An 18,450-nucleotide genomic window follows, 5' to 3' on the forward strand; every position below is an offset into this window, starting at 1 on the left:
TTTTTAAGGATAACGCCAGGTGTTTGCGATCACCTTCCCAGATGGCGCAGGCAACCATGTATACATGGCTGACTCTCCTGTCCTCACTGGAGAACTCGCGGGGGCAGAGCTTTGTAGTTTATATTCTGTATTTCCACGATGGCTAACGAGATTTCCCAGCATCTGGGGTTTTAATTAAGTCAGTAGATGTCTCGAATGTCCCTGCTTAGGAGTCCAAACAATAGCCAAAGCAAGCTGCAGCTATTGTTGGTCACTTCTCCCCGGCCTTCCCCAGAGCCATCCCCAAATATTGTAATTCACTTTTCATCACACTGAAGATGAGGCTCAGGCAGAGCTCCTTGACTCCAATGGCTGTTTGTCATGCAAGAGAGGAGCAGGAATTTCGTTTTCCTGAGACCGGGTTTTGTTTTTAGAGAAGCCGTTCTCTCTCTGTACTTGAACATACTAAATTACTAAATTGCTCCAGCAACCAAAGGAGGGGAAGGGGTCGATGCTTCAATATAATCGCTTCCTAAGTAATTAAAGCAGTAACTAATTTCTCCCATAATTAAAAAAGTTTGCTCATTGGCACACAATCCATCCTAATATCATATGTAGCAAATATTTTCACTTTCTAAAGACACCACATCCAGTACACCACACTCTCTCCTTGCAGGAAAGACACACTCGATCAAGAGTACGTCTCTCCTTTCATTCTGAGTACAATTTGCCTTTCTATTTATTTATTTACTCCTTTAAAGTGACACTGGAATTGAACCTTATGGTGCTAGCTAGGCAAGTGCTCTAACCACTGAGCGACACAACACCAAGCTCATCTCCTTCTATCTTTCAGCTCATCCTAAGGCAGACTTCCTGTCACTTATTACCCTGTGGCCAGAATATTATTGTGCTAGGACTGAAAACAGGTCACCTTGATAAACTGTAGAAACACAGATAGTAGAGACAGATAGAGTGTAGATAGACAATAAATACTCAGATATATGTGCAGATATATGGGTAGGCAGGTATGCTAGTACAATAATTAACCCTTCCAGAATACTAAAGCTCAATCAGGATGATATTTCACCGATTAGGGAGAATTAAATCTTATCAAGGTTACCTCATTTACCCAAAGTCTCCCCACTCATCCAGAGCAGAAATACTGTAATCCACACTTCCAAAATAGCATGTTTTTCTACTCCCCACCATGTGTTTTCAAAAGACTTCTATAAAGCCTGTTGTGATGGTGCACCCCTGTACTCTCAGCTCTAGAGAGGCTGAGGTAAGAGAACCACCATGACTTGGAAGCCAGCATTGGCTACATAGTATGTTTTATATATATAAATAAAATATTGTTATAAGTATATGTATAAATTTCAGTGAATGGACCACTCATTCACCCTTTAGAATCCATTTTGCATCACCATAACCCTTAATAACAAGAAAAAAAATTTAACTTCATTTTTTTTCTTTTTTCTTTCTTTTATTTGCTATTAACTACTAACTCTTCTCCTTAGGGACAAGAGTATATGCTCTGTGATTCTACACATAAAATCCAATCCATGAAAACTCCAAAGGTTTCAAATTTTCTGGATCCCAAAATTCTGCACCATCAAACATTATTTTAATAAATGACTCATCATCTGGGATGTGAGGCTTTTGTTTGTTTGTTTGTTTGTTTGTTTGTTTAATTAGACTCTTCATTTTAATTACATTCTTTAACAGGATTGCTCATGTGGGTGTTTAAATAACAGCATGCATGCATCCCACTGTGCTGAAAACTACAGGGTTGTGTCATTGCTGTCATCTCTGTGGTCACCATCATAAGGTCGCCACACCAACAAACCTCGGTGTTGTTTTTTTTTAAAGGACACGTAACATGGCTTTTATACTCTGGAGTCTACAGGAAAAAACAGAGGTGAGAGAGGCTTTGAGGAGCAACCCAAAAGATAATTGGGCCCCCTGCTCTCAGCCCTCTGGCCAGAGGGGTTGACTCTGGTTCTTAATAGTCTGGAAAGGGAACCTTGGCTTGAGCCTTGAGTGGGCAACATCCTGCATGACAGGAAGAAGGAAGGAAAGGCAAATGAAAGGCTGAACTCTACACCTGGCCACCATAGCAAGATACATTCACATGGAGTAAACATCAGTATTGATGCTTTCAGCATCCGGAAAAACTAAAAAGCAATTTTCATAAACTCTCAAATATAGCTTGAAATAACATAAAGCTTAAACTGTCTCTTACAAAAAAATACCTCTTCTGAAAGAATTCCAGAAAGCCGTGAAATGCAGCAGATAAGCCTGTGCCAAATTGTAAAGCCTACCACAATCTGCTTCGCGCCCTTCTTTCTTTCCACTGAGCTTTGCTACTCGGAAAGCTCACAACAACAACAACAACAACAACAATAACCCAAAAGTTTTGTCTAACGCTGAAAGCGCCTCTCCCCCTCAACAAGAGGGCCAGGTGGCTGCTGCATTTGATTTATTCCATGGAAATAGTGTCAAAGCAGCATTTGCACAGCTAGAGAAACAATTTTTGATGGAAAGCTTCAGTAGGGATGCGTAAGCTAATTCTAGAAGATTCTCTCGCTTATCAACCATTGTTTTGAGGATTAATTATAGGTTTGTTTGAATCTCGCACTTCACCAGAATGTTCACCCACCGAGACAAAGCAGGCCGGTTGGTTTTTTCAACTAAAGTAAACTCTCAATTTGGTGGAGTTCTTAATGTTTGGCTTGGCCCATTTGTTCTAAGTATTTTTCTTGCCCCAGTGTTGACCAATTATTTTCAATTAGACTGATAATTGCATTGTATAGTTGAAAGACCCAATTAATATCCTCAAAAGCAACATGGTTAAGTAGTATTTAGTGGAAATTTTATATTTAGCTGTCAAGAAATAATCATGGCTTACATTTTATGGAGCACCTTTTATCCCAAAGGATTCCAAAGAGTTATTATAAATGTCATCTACTCCATTACAAATTATAGGTCAGAATCTTGTCACTCCAGTGGCACGACCTCTTTGTGGAGGTGAGGAATGAGACTAACTTGGTAGCATGTTAAAAATAAATAAAGTCTCATCCGATTGGAACAGAGAGGGAAGCTGATGGAACAGAAAGCAGACGATCTAAGGATTCATGGGTTGGGGTGGTTCCTTAATGCTCTTCCATGCCAGTGTGTAGCTACCAGTCAGGGCTAGAGGCACAGAAAGCTGCACAAGGGGCTTATGGGGAAATGGTGAACCCCTTTTCAGGGATGCAGAGGAGAGACCCTATTAGACCGTAACAAGCCCGTGATTATGTGACTTCCAGTAACTCACATAGTTCATCACAGCCAGTGTGCGCCAGGCAGCCTCTGTCTGGCCATCTGTTACCTGGGGAACTTGCTGAGGGTTTTTAACTGTCTGGCTTCAGCATTTCAGGGGAAACCAACCCCACGTGCAGGGAAGACGAGAAGGGAAGAGGTTGCTGCACAGACAATTGTGAAGAATGCAAATACTGCCAGTCTCCACATGGAGACCATCGCGAGAGTAGATGAACATGTGAGAACTTAAATGCGTGGCATACTAATGTCCTTAGTGAGAACTTGAGAGAGAAGATGTGAATGGGACCTGCCCCTGGTGTCTGGTGACTCAAAACAATGTAATCACATATTTAGGCCACAGATGCTAATTGAGCGCTAATGTATGAGAGGTACGCAAACACTGTTAGCAGCAGACAGCAAAAACTGCAAGTTGAGCCATCGCTTTGAGGCAAGGCGTATTCTGGGTCAGAGAAAAAGCAGAGACCCTAAGAAGAATTTGGGAATGCATGGTGACCAGAGACTCCCCAAAGCTTCTGTTTGATTCAAACCCACTTAAAGTCAGCCCCAAGGGGCTAGGCATATAGCTCAGTGGTACATGTAGCCCAGCTACATGTAAAGGGGTTCTTGTTTTAATTACAGGAATGAAAGAAAGGGAGAAGGAGGATATTAGGGTGGGAGCAGGAATGCAGTTCAGTGGATAGACTGTTTGTCTAACATACACAAGGCCTTAGAAGCCATGCGTAGCACCTCATGTGCTGGTGGTATATGCCTGTCATCCCAGAACAAATCAGTTCCTGATACATGGAGACCCTGTCCCAGAGACAGGGAAGGGAGGGAGGGCCAGAGAGAATTCTTAAAATTGACCAAAACCAGTGAGGGAAAAAAAAAAAAAAAAACTAGGTAAGAAGAGACCATATGATTATGAAAATAAAAGATGGTCCCACTGAGATCACAGTGCTATAGAAACAGCCAAAGGAATGTGAAACCCAGAGATAGCAGCTGCCTAGAAAGGAGCAAACAGTACCTGAAGGGGAGTGGTTTCCAAGCATCAAAAAGAGTTACCTCCTAGGAAAGACTGGATAACAAGTTGGGCAAGAGCCCTAGGGACATTACAATGATTGATTTTTGGCCCAGGTGACTGTCTCTATCTTAGCCTGACAGGGAGGGTGGGGTAGAGTCTGATAAGCAAAAGATGGCCTGGAATCCCAGGAGCAGATCAGAGGAGCTATCCAAGCCAGAGATGACATGGTACCTTCCTTTACTAAACATCTGGTCCGTGCACCTAGCTGGCCTCAAACTCACAGAGATCTGCCTGCTTCTGTCTGCTGAGTCCTGGGATTACAGACAGGCACTGCCACACCTGGCTAACAGAGTTCAAGCAGGACTCTGAAGCCGAGAACAGAGTCTATCCACACATTACAGTTGGTGATAACTTTCTGTTTAACAATGTATAATAGCATTATCTGTCTCTAAATCCTTTTTCTTTCTATTCTTCACCCAAATAAACTGCTCACAGTGGTGACATTAATGAGCTGGGGGGAGGGGGCCGAGGCTCTTTCTTAACCACCCCATAATTGTGTCCCTAAATTCTCTTCCTCATAACTCACCTGAACAAGCAGGAAAATCTAAGCTTCTAGAAGCCCATCCCTGAGTTAAGCTCCACTTCCCACAATCCTTTGAGCCATATGATATCAAGGGTTACATTTTTGTCTTTTTCCAACTAAGGTGCAATATCAAGGGCATCAGAAGCCTAAATTAACTGTAGCCTTCCTTGCAAAGACGGTCAATCTAAAGAACAGAGATTCTCACTACAACCCTGCAAAATGGCAAAGAAAAGTGTAGTCTGCTTTGGAGACGGAGGGGAAAAATAGATAGGCCTAGAACTGAAACAGCTTTGCCTTACTGCTGAGACCAAGGCTCTGAAATAATCATAATATTCATAGCAATGGAAGTATCTGCTTGAGGAATTTCTCATTTAATTCTCAAAACTATTATAGGCAGGACTGGGAATGGAGGTCAGTGGTAGAGTGTTTGCCTAGTGTGCAGGAGTGCCTAGATTCAGTCTCTGGCACCATATAAACTGGAGTGATGGTGTAAATTTGTAATCCCAGAACTCTAGCCTAGAGGCCAAAGGACCAGAAGGTCAAAAGCATCTTCAGCTATGTAGAGAGTTCAGTGTTAGAGCGGGATACGTGAGGGTCGGCCTCGCCAACAGCAACAGGAACTACCATAGGTAGTAAACCGGGCTGTTAATTCACCGGAAGCAAAATGGATCAGACTGTCAAGCAGAAGAGCCAGGATCCAAACCCACACTGCTAAATTTTAGCATCTGACCTCTTTATTCACACCTCAACCAGCATTTCTGGAGGGGGAGAAAAAAAACCACACAATTACAGGAAAAAGAATGCACTGACACAGTTAGAGTGGTGAGTTTTGGGGTGGAAATTGCTCATATTTGTCTTCTATGGGGGAAAAGTACCCCCAGGAAATACACGGTGACTCTTGCAGACTGATAGGCCAGAAACTCGGGAGTGGAGAATGGGCAGCTCTGAATCCCAGAAAAGAACATGAAATAAATTAAAAGCAGAAGGCAGAGGCCCGAGTTCTGAGGTGAGATGCAAAGCAGAGAGCTATAGGCTGACATGGCAACAGGGGTGAGGGTGGGCACATGAGGTGCCACACCGACCTCAAGGACAACAGCATGCTGCTTTGGCTGGAGGCTGCCCAAGACAGCCTGCTCTGAGCTCAGTGCCTCTACCTCCTGCATCCTGCACCAGGACCAACTGACCCTCATTCCTCATCCCCCCAGGGCCAGATGATACCAGTCCTGATAAAAATGGCCCATGCTACTCCCTGGGCTCACGCTTGGTTTATTATGAGTCTAAATCTACCTACCCTTTATTCTGAATTCTAAATGTTCTTATCTTTAGACACTTATCCCCAGCCATTTTTTAGTCGCTCCCTTGACCATTTTTAGCCGCCCTTCCTAGTATTTTATTCTTTCTTTTTTAACTCCTTGAAACTTCGATTTTCATCTCCAAATTCACGTTTCCTTGGTAAGCCAAACGTGAGGTTGTCATATCATTCCAGTTTCTAAACAGATCAGTCGCCCAATGGCACTCATTGTGTAACCCCAAGGGTTGTGCTAAAGAGAATAAAGAAAAGCCTTGGGCCCTCGAGGAATTTAGTAGCAGAAATAAAACACTAAAGCAACTAGAGAATTTTAGAAGAATGCATATCTGACTTTCCTGGCCTGTAGATAGCCCCAACTCAAGTTCTGATTGCCTCTGTTTAGTCTTTCTAATTTAATCTTACCAACAAATTCAACATCCAAAGGTACCACATAAACTACCATCCATCCCTAACCTCAAGCCCACAAGCCCTATGCACACCTACCAAGTCAATCACGGAAGAGTCCAACTCCCCCTGACTCCTCTCCTGCTGCTGAGTCTGAAATCTCAAATAATCCGAATTTTATCACACAACTGGGTTGGAAACCTTCTTACAGAGAAATTTGCAGACTAATTAGGGAATGTTGTTAAAGCAGTTTAAAATCCTTAAATTGTGTAATCCCTGTTTTCTTTTTTTTAATCTCCTTAAATTGCTCTAATTTTACGTTTATCCTAGTGCATTCTATTTCCCAGAATCTGTCAAGGTAAGTCTTCCACCTCCACTCAACAGCAATGCTCATTTTCCTGGGAAATATTGCAATTGGCTTCTATTTAAGTCAACACTGGAGGATTGGTTTTTCTGTTTTGTTTTGTTTTGTTTCTCCTAAAAACAGTTTACTCCCGCCCTTTGGGAGTCTAAGAGACAGGGCTAATACCAGGTGCCACATCAGCTCCCTGCAAAGTTTGTTTGTGTTGTTTCTCAGGACTGAATTGAAGACTACAAAGAGCTATTGCCAAATCTCTGTGCAATGATTTGAGAAAAAGATTATTCAACCCTATCAAGAAATCTCCACTCTCCTTTCTGGCCCTGGGCTTATCAGAATTCAGGAAAGCCAGAAAGGACAGGACAGAGGGACAAGAAAGGCAGCTATGTGGGATTGACCAGAACTGATCAGAAGATTTCTAGGGAGGCTCTACAGGGTAATTATTATGAAACCCTCAGTGTGGGCCAGCAAAACCAGAATTCAAAGATTCTCCAAAGAAGCTGGGCAAAGGCTAGCTGAGGGGGGAGTGGAGGGGCAGTGTCTGGCGCCACCATCAAAGAACAGGGCCACCTGAGGCAGGTCACTTGATCTCTCTGGCTTTCTCCTTCCTTGCAGACAAAAGCATTAAAGAGGGTGAGCAGTGATATTTTTTCCAGCCAGTCCAAACTACAAACCAAGTTTATATAGAATGAGAGTCCTGACTAAGTCACATGTCATGCATCTCCGATCAACTTAAGCTCTCAATAGGCTGTGCTGCTGCAGTATCAAACAGTTTAAAATTGAATTCTCTCCTTTCTTTCCTTCTCCCTTCCCTCCCTCCTTCCTTCCTTTTTTTCTCTTTTTCTGTTTGAGGGACAGAGTCTCATTAAAGCGCTTGCTGTGTAGATCAGAATGGTGCTGAACCCTCCATGAACCTCCTGTCTCTGCCTCCTGAAAACCAGAATTTTAGGCATGTTTTACCATACTTGATCTTAATTTTTTCTTTCTTTCTCTTTCCTTTTTTAAAATCAAAATCTTCAAACACTTGGGTTTGGGTTTGCTTTAATTACCTAGTTTGGGGAAGTTTTTTGGTTTTGGTCTTGTTATTTGAGACGGGATCCCACACAACAGGCCAGACTAGCCTGAGACACACTTCTATGGCTCAGGCAGTCTTCTGCCTCTGCCTCCTGAGTGTTGACATTAGAGGTCTGAGCTACCTAACACCATAGACCCAATGTTCTGGATATATTCAAACCAGGCCGGGCTTGCTTGAATTTTAAGTGAATCAAAATGTTTATAAATAGTATCAATCGCCGGGCACTTGAGAGGCAGAGGCAGGCGGATAACGATGAATTCAAGGCCAGCCTGGTCTACAAAGTGAGTCCAGGACAGCCAAGGCTACACAGAGAAACCCTGTCTCGAAAAATAAATAAATAGTATCAATCAATAAAACTATACAGTGAAATTCTGAGCCAGTCCAAACTCAAAACACAGTCAGAACATCAGGGCTAGGAACCGTGGTCTTGAAGGGGTCTTAAAGATTCTCCAAGATCTCTTCAGTGGAACTGAAGACTTCCCTCCTTTCTATCTGCTCAGCTCCACTTCTTCTCCCTTTCATGCCCCCTTCTTCTGTGTCTTTTTCTTTTCTTCTCTTTTGAGTATTTTTTCCCTCCACTCATTTCAGAGTCTTTGAACGCAGTGGCTCATGAAGTCGATCGAAAATGTAAATCACCCACCACCAGCATGAGTTTACCCTACCCACAGAACTGTCTAAATACAAAATTATGGAACTAGTGGACACATGTGGGGGGGTCTTGATATTTAGTTTTAAATGAACTAAAATTTAAAAACATTTAAGGAAGTCTCTGCCTTCAAGTCAGGCGTGGTGACACATGCCTGGTATCCTAGCACTGAGAAGGTAGGGGCAAGAAGATCAGGAGTTCAAGGCCGTTCTTCCCCACTGCCCGAGTACAAGAGGCTGTCTTAACAAAACAAAGCCATCCATTCTTCATCTGCACCAAGCATACCCCAAGTGCTTGTCTTAAACAGCCGCAAGTGCTCCTAGCAGACAGAGAGATGGACCATCGTCATTATCTTCTTATTTTTTAAATGATGGAGTTGAAGCATATGAGCTCTCAAGCCCCTTTGAGAATCTATCGTGTCCATGGGAAGGGTTGGTTTGGGTAGAATTCCTAATTGGTGCCCCACTGCCCCCATCCCCACCCTCTTGGTAGATAACTTTTGGTAAATAGAAGCACTGAAAAAATAAAGCACAGCACCCAAACATTAAACAGCACTAGGGAATATGGGAAAGGTACTAGATCCCTTCTGTAGGGTTCTATGGTTGCCCACGGTGGACATTCCTCCCTCGATAACCCCCGTGTTCACATATTAGAATCCCAATTTTACTTTTTTTCTTATGCATCAAATAGCAAAATATTAAGAAGTAAAGTTTGCTGCTATTTTCAAATGGCTTATTTAGTTACTTAGTTTTTAAAATAAGAAACAAGCCAAATATTGGAGTTGTAAGGAACCTGAATGCCATCCTAAATAGGAAAGAAGGTTCTGGAAGAAAGTGTCTTTCCTCCAAATCTTCCCTGTTCGTTAGGCATTCTACTCTACTCTATACGCTGTTTTTTCATTTTAACCTTCAGACACTGCAAGCCTAAGATTCCTTTTTTCATTTCAACGCTTCCTTTTTTAATAAAAATATTCCTTTTTATCGTTCTAGACTTTAAGAATCAACTTCTTCAATGCTCTTTTAATTCAAAGTCTATGACAAAATAAGATTTCTTCTGAGAAGCCATACCTGGGCATAGGAGAGAAGAGATGGTTGGGTTCCAGGACTAATTGACACCTATGACAATGTAAATGATGACTTTGATGACAGTCATAATTTTCAGGTTCCTTTACCATCCACCTACTTAACAGCATAAAAACAAGAGAAGCAGGGACTAAAAGAAACTTCTTAGAATCTGGAAAAAATGGGAAAATGGTAAGCTGTAACATGGGAGAGCAAGTTGTCATCCCCGCTTGTCATCTGCCAGAAGCTAAAGGACTTCTCTTACGAAAGACAGGGAAACAACAGGCAGAAACTACAAGTCCCAGCATGCATTAGTCCACAAAGATCAAAGAGGCATAATTGAAGATGATATTATCTTCATTTTAATTAAAGGAATTTTCTTATCTTCAAAGAACTTTTCAAATACAGTACCTCATGAGTCCCGGGTCATTATAACTCCAATCTAAAGATGGATAAGAAGGGGTCAATTTGATTGTACTTGACCATGGAAATTGTTCATTATGGGAAACTCTGCATCTCACAGTATTCTATTGGATTGGTATTGTCTTGAGATTTTAGTTGTAACACATAAAACCGAAGAGCATTTTCAAATGGCTAAGTCGTTGCTTTCTGAGATAAGCAGTCTAGCTGGAAACTCTGATCTTCAAATTTGATGTACCAAAGTGAAGTGTTTTCTTTTAGAATGATACCTCTGCTGCTATAAATAAGCATGGCATGTTTTTCCATGAAAGCATGGTGAAGGAAGCCTATGGCCATGCTATGGTTCTGATGTGAAATGTCCCTTCAGACTTACAAGGTTGAACACTTAGTTTCCCAGGCATTGATGCCATCTGGGAAGGTTGTGAAACATCTGAAAGTGGAGGCATCCTTTAGGAGGAAGTGATCCAGAGGTGACAGAGGCCTCTGAAGGGTTAGCTGACTGCTGGTCCTTGTATCTGTGCTTCCTAGAAAGTGAGGTATTAACAATCTTTTTGCTAATTCATGTGCCCCCTATAAAATACTCCACAAGGTACCAAGAGACAATGGGCCACACCCCCTGAAACTGTGAGCCAGTGAATCCTCCTTACATTAAGCTCTCCTTGGAACTGCTACTCGCCAGAAATAGATTTTGGGGGGTAGTTGGCGTCACCATGAGAATAAAAGCCTCCATGACAGAAACTGCTTCCTCAGACTGTGAGGAGAGCATGTCAGGATCGAGCTTCCCGTAGAGAAAACGTCCTTCATCACAGTGCAAGGCTCATGACTAATGCCAACCCAGGAGAGGCTCTCAGAAACAAAGTGTCTAATCAACACCAGAGGCAGGAGAGAGAGAGAGAGAGAGAGAGAGAGAGAGAGAGAGAGAGAGAGAGAGAGAGAGAGAGAGAGAGAGAGAGAAGAGAAGCGCCATAGGTAAATGTCAATTCCTCATTGCTTTCCACCACATTATTCTTTCAGCTCGTCTAGTCTGGCTGGTCAATGAGTTCCAGAGACCTACCTGTATCTTTGCAGACCCCCACCTCAACACTAGGATTATAGACAAACACTGGTGCACATGGATTTTTTATTTCATTCTGAGGATTTGAACTCGGGTTCTTGTGATTGTGTAGCAGATACTATTGCTGACATCTCCCTAGCTCCCGTACTAGTTTTTAACCAATAAATCTAACCACATTAGGCATATATAGTCCTTATGTTCCGACATCCTTTCTTGTGCTTTCTTTGAATTCCTTTCTGATTCAGTTATCACTAAAATACACATTTTAATTGAATTATCCAAGATTCAAACTTCTGCTGCCTTGAACTTTTCAGTAAACATTTCAGTAAACACACTTACCTACAGCAATTCAGCAAACAGTTGGAGGAAACTAAGGGCAGTTCTGACAGTTTCTCAATAAGGAGAATTTTCTAAAGCCCACGAGAAAAATTTTGCTGCAAGCCATTTAGCAGAAGTTCAATATTTATCTTGTTTTCCCTTTTCTTTCTTTCTTTCTTTCGTTCTTTTGTTGTTGTTGTTCATTTGTGTGTTTTTCTAAGTCCTGAAGTGTGCTCTTCCCTTCTGTGTGCATCTAGAGTTGTTTTTGGTACACAGTTCAGGAACAAGCCATATATTGTTTATCTACCTGGTAGATCATCTCCTTCAGAAAGAGGAGCATCCAAACGAGTCCTGGCTATTCCCTCCTTCCCGCACACACAGCGCCAGCTTGCCCACTTAGGCTTCCTCTCTAGTTCCCTGTAGGTGTCTCGCATGTCGGTGCTGAACCGCAAGTCCTTGGCTTCTCTCGCAATTCCAATCTATCCCTCGGTCTTAAGAGCTGTTATCTTCTCTTTGCTACGATGCTTTTAATTGCTTCCTTGATGACAAGCTCACCCGTGAATCATCGATTCATATGCACCATCATCAGGACATCGACATTTACTCATGGGTCCCTATAAACCACCAGCCCATGCCTGTAACCACGGAGCTGGGGAAACTGAGGCAAGAGCACTACACACCCATAACCCTACAATAAAAGCATGACAACGAGCAGGTGAGGGCTGAAGAGACAACTCAGTCAGGTAAAGTGTTTACTAGACAAGCATGAAGATCTCAATCTGACCACAGAACTCACATTTTTAAAATCCAGGCTTAGTGGCTCATGCCTGTCATCCATGCACTAAAGAGATAGACACCAATGGCTCCCTGAGGAGCTAAGGTTTTAGAAAACTGTCTAAGGTTTTCTTTTATCTATTATAACAATATGTAATGTTTTTAAATTGAATGTATTATTATAGTATCAAAGTTAATCTGTGTCCAAAAAAGGTTTAGGCTGATCCAGGCGGCTCTACTGTGACAGAACAGAGCCAAGCGGTGGCTTTTCCTGTAGAAATGTTCTGTTCTGCACCCACAGACAGTTTATAATTCTGTCTAGCATCACGAAGTCACATGTTGTTGGGTTCAGGAAGAGGATGGATCTATTGCAATCACCACTTCTGTAGGAGGGAAAGGTCATCTGAGGACCTTGAGGACCTCGTGCTCCCATGTCTTCCATTGAAAGGCCCCTTCATAAATGAAAGCTCACCTGTGAAGCAGCTCACCAGCGTGCATAGTAGCTCTAATTTCCAAGGGTCCTCTAAAGCTCCATGACTCCAACACTGAACAGGCACTGAGTAAGATTACTTCACAGCTACTCATGACCTGAGAGTTGATGTCTGCTGTCATCTCGAATGATAAGACACGGACCAAGGAGAAGAGGAACTAGGATGTAACTGTGATCACACTATGGACCACTGTCTTTGCGCTGGGCATATAGGAATCATTTAACACCCACCCCACCCTATACACACATGCAGTAACACCAGTATCTCAGAAGGATGATGAGCTAATAGGATGCAAGTAACTCATTGTCATCCAACAATACAGCAAAGGTTCTTCAGTCCGAATCCTAAAAGCCCTTGGACCATTCATTCACTTGCTTAGAGAGGTAAAAAGACTTTAAGCCTTCACCTAGTATAGCAAAGGGATGTGAGGGTGCCTGGCCTGGCTCCTGAGAGTTCCGACTATGCTTTAAAATGTCTTTCCAACAATTCTCCAGAGAAAGGACCATATTTGGTTTTGTATGGTCCAAAGTGGAAAGGGACATTTTAGGCCAGCATGTGGATAGATTTTATGGCTTAGAGGAGCCTCAGCTTCCTCACAAAGAAAAGAGAGTTTGTCATTGAAGGACTGAATGTTGGGCTGTATTAAATACCCAGTGTTTAGCTGTGACAAATTACATGCTGAATCTTTCGCCGAGCACTAGTAATAAACTAGATGTACGCGCGCATGCAATAAAGAACCGGATGTGCACCAGATGAAGGGGATCATGTCTACAATCCCAGTACAGGGAACTGAGGCACAAGGGTTGCCATAAGTTCAAGGCCAGCCTACACTATAGAGGGAAATCTTATCTCACAACAAAATAAAGCCACTAAACCAAAGAGAGCAGTGGGTTGCCTTGAGATCTTAAGAGCATAGAGAAAGCATTAAGAGAACAAAAAAGGCAGCCACTGACTTTCACACATCACCATTTCCAGTTTGAAGGGTAGGGCAGAGGTGGGAGGGAGCTTCCGAATGGGTTAGATAAAGAAAAAGCCAGGGTGTTCTGGACACTGCAGGGTGCAAGCTAGGATACTCAAGCCTGGTGGGATGGATGTTTCTCAGAGCCCATACAAAAGCAAATGAGTGGTTAAACACCCTCACCCGCCCCCAACCCCAGTACTTAGCAACCCATTGTGGAATTGATTAAGAAGATGTTGCTCTTGATGGAAGAATTGACTCACAAAGAAGCCATTCTCCTTTACTCTTGACAAAGTAGGGAACAGTTTAAGGAAGCTGGGAGATTACCCAAAACTAACATCAAATTCCCTCTTTCCAGGAAGGAGAACAGAAGACTAGGATATGAGGCATGCTGAGGAAAAGGGGTGTGGATCTGGTACTGTCCCTAGAAGCCTGCACTCCAGACAGGCAGAGGGACTGAGAGTAGTCTCTGTACCATACAAGAGACTTGTCACTTGAGAGTCAAGTACAAAACTTACATAAACTTTAAAATTAATGTCATGTTAATTAATGGGGTAGGGGGTGGAGGGGTGGACTGTTGAGATGGCTCTGTGAACCAGGTGCTTAGCCCGCAAGAATGAGGACTTGGGTTCAGTCCTCAGCACACACACAAATTCAGTTTTGGTGGAGTTTCACTCTAACCCTGGGCATGTAGAGTCACATGGGTCCCAAGGTCTCACTGTCCACCCAAGTTACAGATTTAGTATTAAAAAAATAAATAAATAAGGTTGAGAGCAATTGAGGAAGACACAGGGCATCCACCTCTGGCCTCTATATGCACACACTGGAACACATTTGCTACCTGCATGTGCACAAAGGAATGTGGGTGCACACACTCACACACACACACACACACACACACACACACACACACACACACACACACACACACACACACACACACAAAGGGAAGCCCAGGCAGGGTAGCCACTCGTCTTGGAGGGCTCTCATGGTCACTTGGAGGGGAGGTGTGTAGTTGTACACGCAGGGCTTTCTCACTGTCTTTGGCTTACTCTGTGGCATTTGCTCTGCTCTAACAATTGCTACTTGTGCTTCCTTGGACCTCCTTCCCTGGAGACCAGGATGATAATTATTTGTTTGGAGTTACAGCTTCTTTCCTTTCTCAGTTCCTGCTGACCTTGGACGCTTCACACAGGGAAGAAGTCAAAGGAGACTGTGGGAAGTGGTTCACAGCAGGAGATAACATCAACAGGACTTTCAAAATAGGTTTGCACATGGCGGATCTGTGCTGAGAATAACCTGGATTTGACCAGGCTAACACAGGTATTGGAACCTAAACTGAGTAGTGACAGAAGGCACAGAACAAGCAAGCCTTGTGGCTTTCTAAAATTTAAATTTTGAGGACTAATAAAGATTTTTCATTTTTTTAAAGCAAAAAGTTGAGTATCAACAATTACTATTTTTTCTTATTATTCTCTATTCCGGATGCCTCAAACAAATAAATATCTTTGTTTACTTTGCATGAGTTTACCCTTATGTAGAAAGTTATACACAACTTTGAAGGGCACAGTACAAGTTACACAGGTGTAAAAACTAATAGGTATGTCTGAATAAATAAAGAAGCCAATGGGCTTCTCACAAAACCTCCTTGAACAATTGAACAGGAAAGAAAGACTGTGTGATATATAGACAGAATAGCATGATTTAAGCTTCCAAATCTATCCCAGGAGGGGACGACAGTAAAGAACCCAATGAAGCACATTTGAGCACTGTTGTGTGTGGGGAGAGGGTGCTTACACCCATGCTTGAGTGCATGTGTGTGTTCCTGTGTGTATGCTCCTGTGTGAGCACCCTTATTCTTGAAGAGCCAGATGTCAACTGACTTTCTCCATCACTCTCCACCTTGTGTTTTGAGACGGGACCTCTCACTGAAACTGCAGCTCAAGGATTTGGCCAAGCTGACTAGGCAGTTAGTGAGCTCCAGGAATCTATCTGTCTCTGTCTTCCAAACACAATATACCTCACCCAGATGTTCACACGAATGCTGAGGATTCAGACTCAGGTCGTGATGCTTGTTCAGAAAGCACTGCACCAGTTGAGCCATCTCCCCAGCCCCCATTTGACATCTTAAGTCACAACAGAGGCTACCATATAAACTCACTACACTCTGTGACAATACATACTATGAACTAAGGTGCCCTAAAGCAAATGATTCAATAATGGTAAACATGTCATGATAGACACACGTGTATAATAAAGTATATATGTAATAATCATAACAAATTGATAAATGTATCAAATTACACTATCACAACAACCTTTAACCAGATTGTACTTGATGTTAATATTAAAATTCACTATTATGTGAATGTTGAGTGAATTGATATTTGGCAAATCCACATCATATTCTTTTTTTTTTTTTTAAGGAAGAATTTTCAAATTCTCTGCATCCTCCAAGGAGCAACTTCACTTAAAGCTACTGACTACGTGGAGCAGGTCAGTGCTCGTTTGTAACCTCAGCACCCGGGAGGCTGATGCAGGAGGATCCTGAGTTTGAGACAAGTCTAAATTGTATAATTATGTATTTATAGCAAGACATTGTATCAAAAAAAAAATTCCTAGTAAAGGCTGATTATTTCTCTCCAAACACTGAAAACTAAAACTTGGGTTCTCATACTCCTTGAATACAAGATTTCTAAAAAATTGAAAGCAAAAAGTCAAAGAAGTGGTGGGAGCCTGGTGGAAGCAGAGAGAGAGGAGATGGTGTTTAGCTGTTTTTTTTGTTTTTTTTGTTTTTTTTTTTCCTTCCTTTCCCCTTTTTATTCTTGTGCTCCAGTCTTGGGATGATGCCACCCATGTTCAGGGTGGGTCTTCCCTTCTCAGTGTAATGACCTTGGGTACACCCTCACAGACATACATAGAGTTGTGTCTCCTAGGTGATCCTAAACCTGGTTGCATATTTACCAACACAATTATGAAGCAAATCATAAGATTATAGCATCAGCTCATTTATACACCAAGGATGAGTGAAATGTCCATCATCCACCAAGGATGGTGCTGGACTCTGGGAACATAAGAAGAAATGAACCAATGCTTTGCTCACTTGAGATAGTTAGCATTCAGACGTATGTTCTAAGGACTTAGTGGCCAAGTTTCTCCAATATATACAGGACTCAGGAAGGGCCAGGCAGTGATCACCGGCCGAGTTCCTGCCCCACAGCTTCAGAGCTGAGGTAATAGCATTTGCAGTTCACTAAATAACTATGGGGACTCAAGAAGCCAAGGGAGCCACACACATCACAGTAGTTTCGAGGAAGGCTGTTCCAGGTGCTATTACTGAAATTCAGGCAAGTACAAAATCTTAGGTCTTTATAAAGTAAAAATAAAATAAAATAAAATTTTAAATGGCTATTGATTTAAACTGAAAAAATAAAGAAGCCAATGGACTTCTCATAAAAACCTTCTGGGACAATTCAACAGGAAAGAAAGACTGCCTGGTTGACCGAGTAGCACTATTTAAGCTTCCAAATCTATCCCAGGAAGAGACAACAGTAAAAAATCCCAATGAAGTACATGTGAGTGGGGGGGCGGGGCTGGGGGAAAGAGGGGGGCACAACGGGTGTTCAGAGCCAAGTCCTCTTCATGTTGTTGAGAAAAGATCATTTTGTCCAAATCATGGATAGTTGATTAGTTGAATTTTCATTTAGATTTCGTTTTATTTTTAGTTCAGTTTAGCTTTTCAGTCATTAAGCTTAATGCTTTGACATAGCATGAAAAGCTTTTCCTAATTTATCAAAGCCTTCCAAGTACATTGTTGAATGCAAATTTCCATCACTTTTTGTCTTTAAAATCTCTCTGCTTCAATATAGAATAGGGTCTTGTCTATGTGTATTTACACCTAAATATGTCAGGGACTTGGAAGGGATTTCGGTCATTTCAGGGGACTCTTCTTCTTTTCCCCTGACAAATAGAAAAGGTATCCCTAAGGGGCAGCTTCTGCAGCTGAGGCCACTGGAGGAGGGACAGCCACTTTTTGCGGTTGTGGCCACTCCTGGGTTTCTCATGCTCCAGGGGATGGTCTCATACCTATGTGCTGTACACAGCACTAATTGGACACAGTGAGATATTAAAAAAAAAAAAAGCTCATGAAGTTGGCAGAAAGATGTAAAGTTGTATTAAGATGGCGGTTCTTACAGGACCCATATCAGATATCCTGTATATCAGATATTTTCAATTCATAACAGTAGCAAAATTACAATTATGAAATGGCAATGAAATAATTTTGTGGTTGGGGTCACCCCAACATGAGGAATTATATTAAAAGGTCACAGCACTTGGAAGGTGAGACCACTGCATTAGGAGGATGGAGAGGCAGTGAGGAGTGGGATTAGCAGGGAAGTGGGGTAGATAAGAACAAAATGTATCTTACACATGTATGAAATTCACAAAGAAGTCATAAAAATATTTTACGAATAAAAAGGTAAATACAAGAAAAATGAGCTTTACTCTGAAGATGAGAGATATTTGTTTCTTTCATAAATTATGAACCAGTATCTCAGATCCCAGAGTAAAAACAGGATGGCAAAAATAGGTCCAATTTTTATAGTTCCTGATGGCCCCCAAGGTAGACTCTTAAAGAGAAGACAGAAAAATTAGGACCTAATAATTGAAAGAAAATTTTTATTTTAATTAATTTGTTATAAAAGTCTTTATTTGGTG

Source organism: Acomys russatus, chromosome 9 (genome assembly GCF_903995435.1).
Source record: "Acomys russatus chromosome 9, mAcoRus1.1, whole genome shotgun sequence".
Classification (NCBI taxonomy): Eukaryota; Metazoa; Chordata; class Mammalia; order Rodentia; family Muridae; genus Acomys; species Acomys russatus.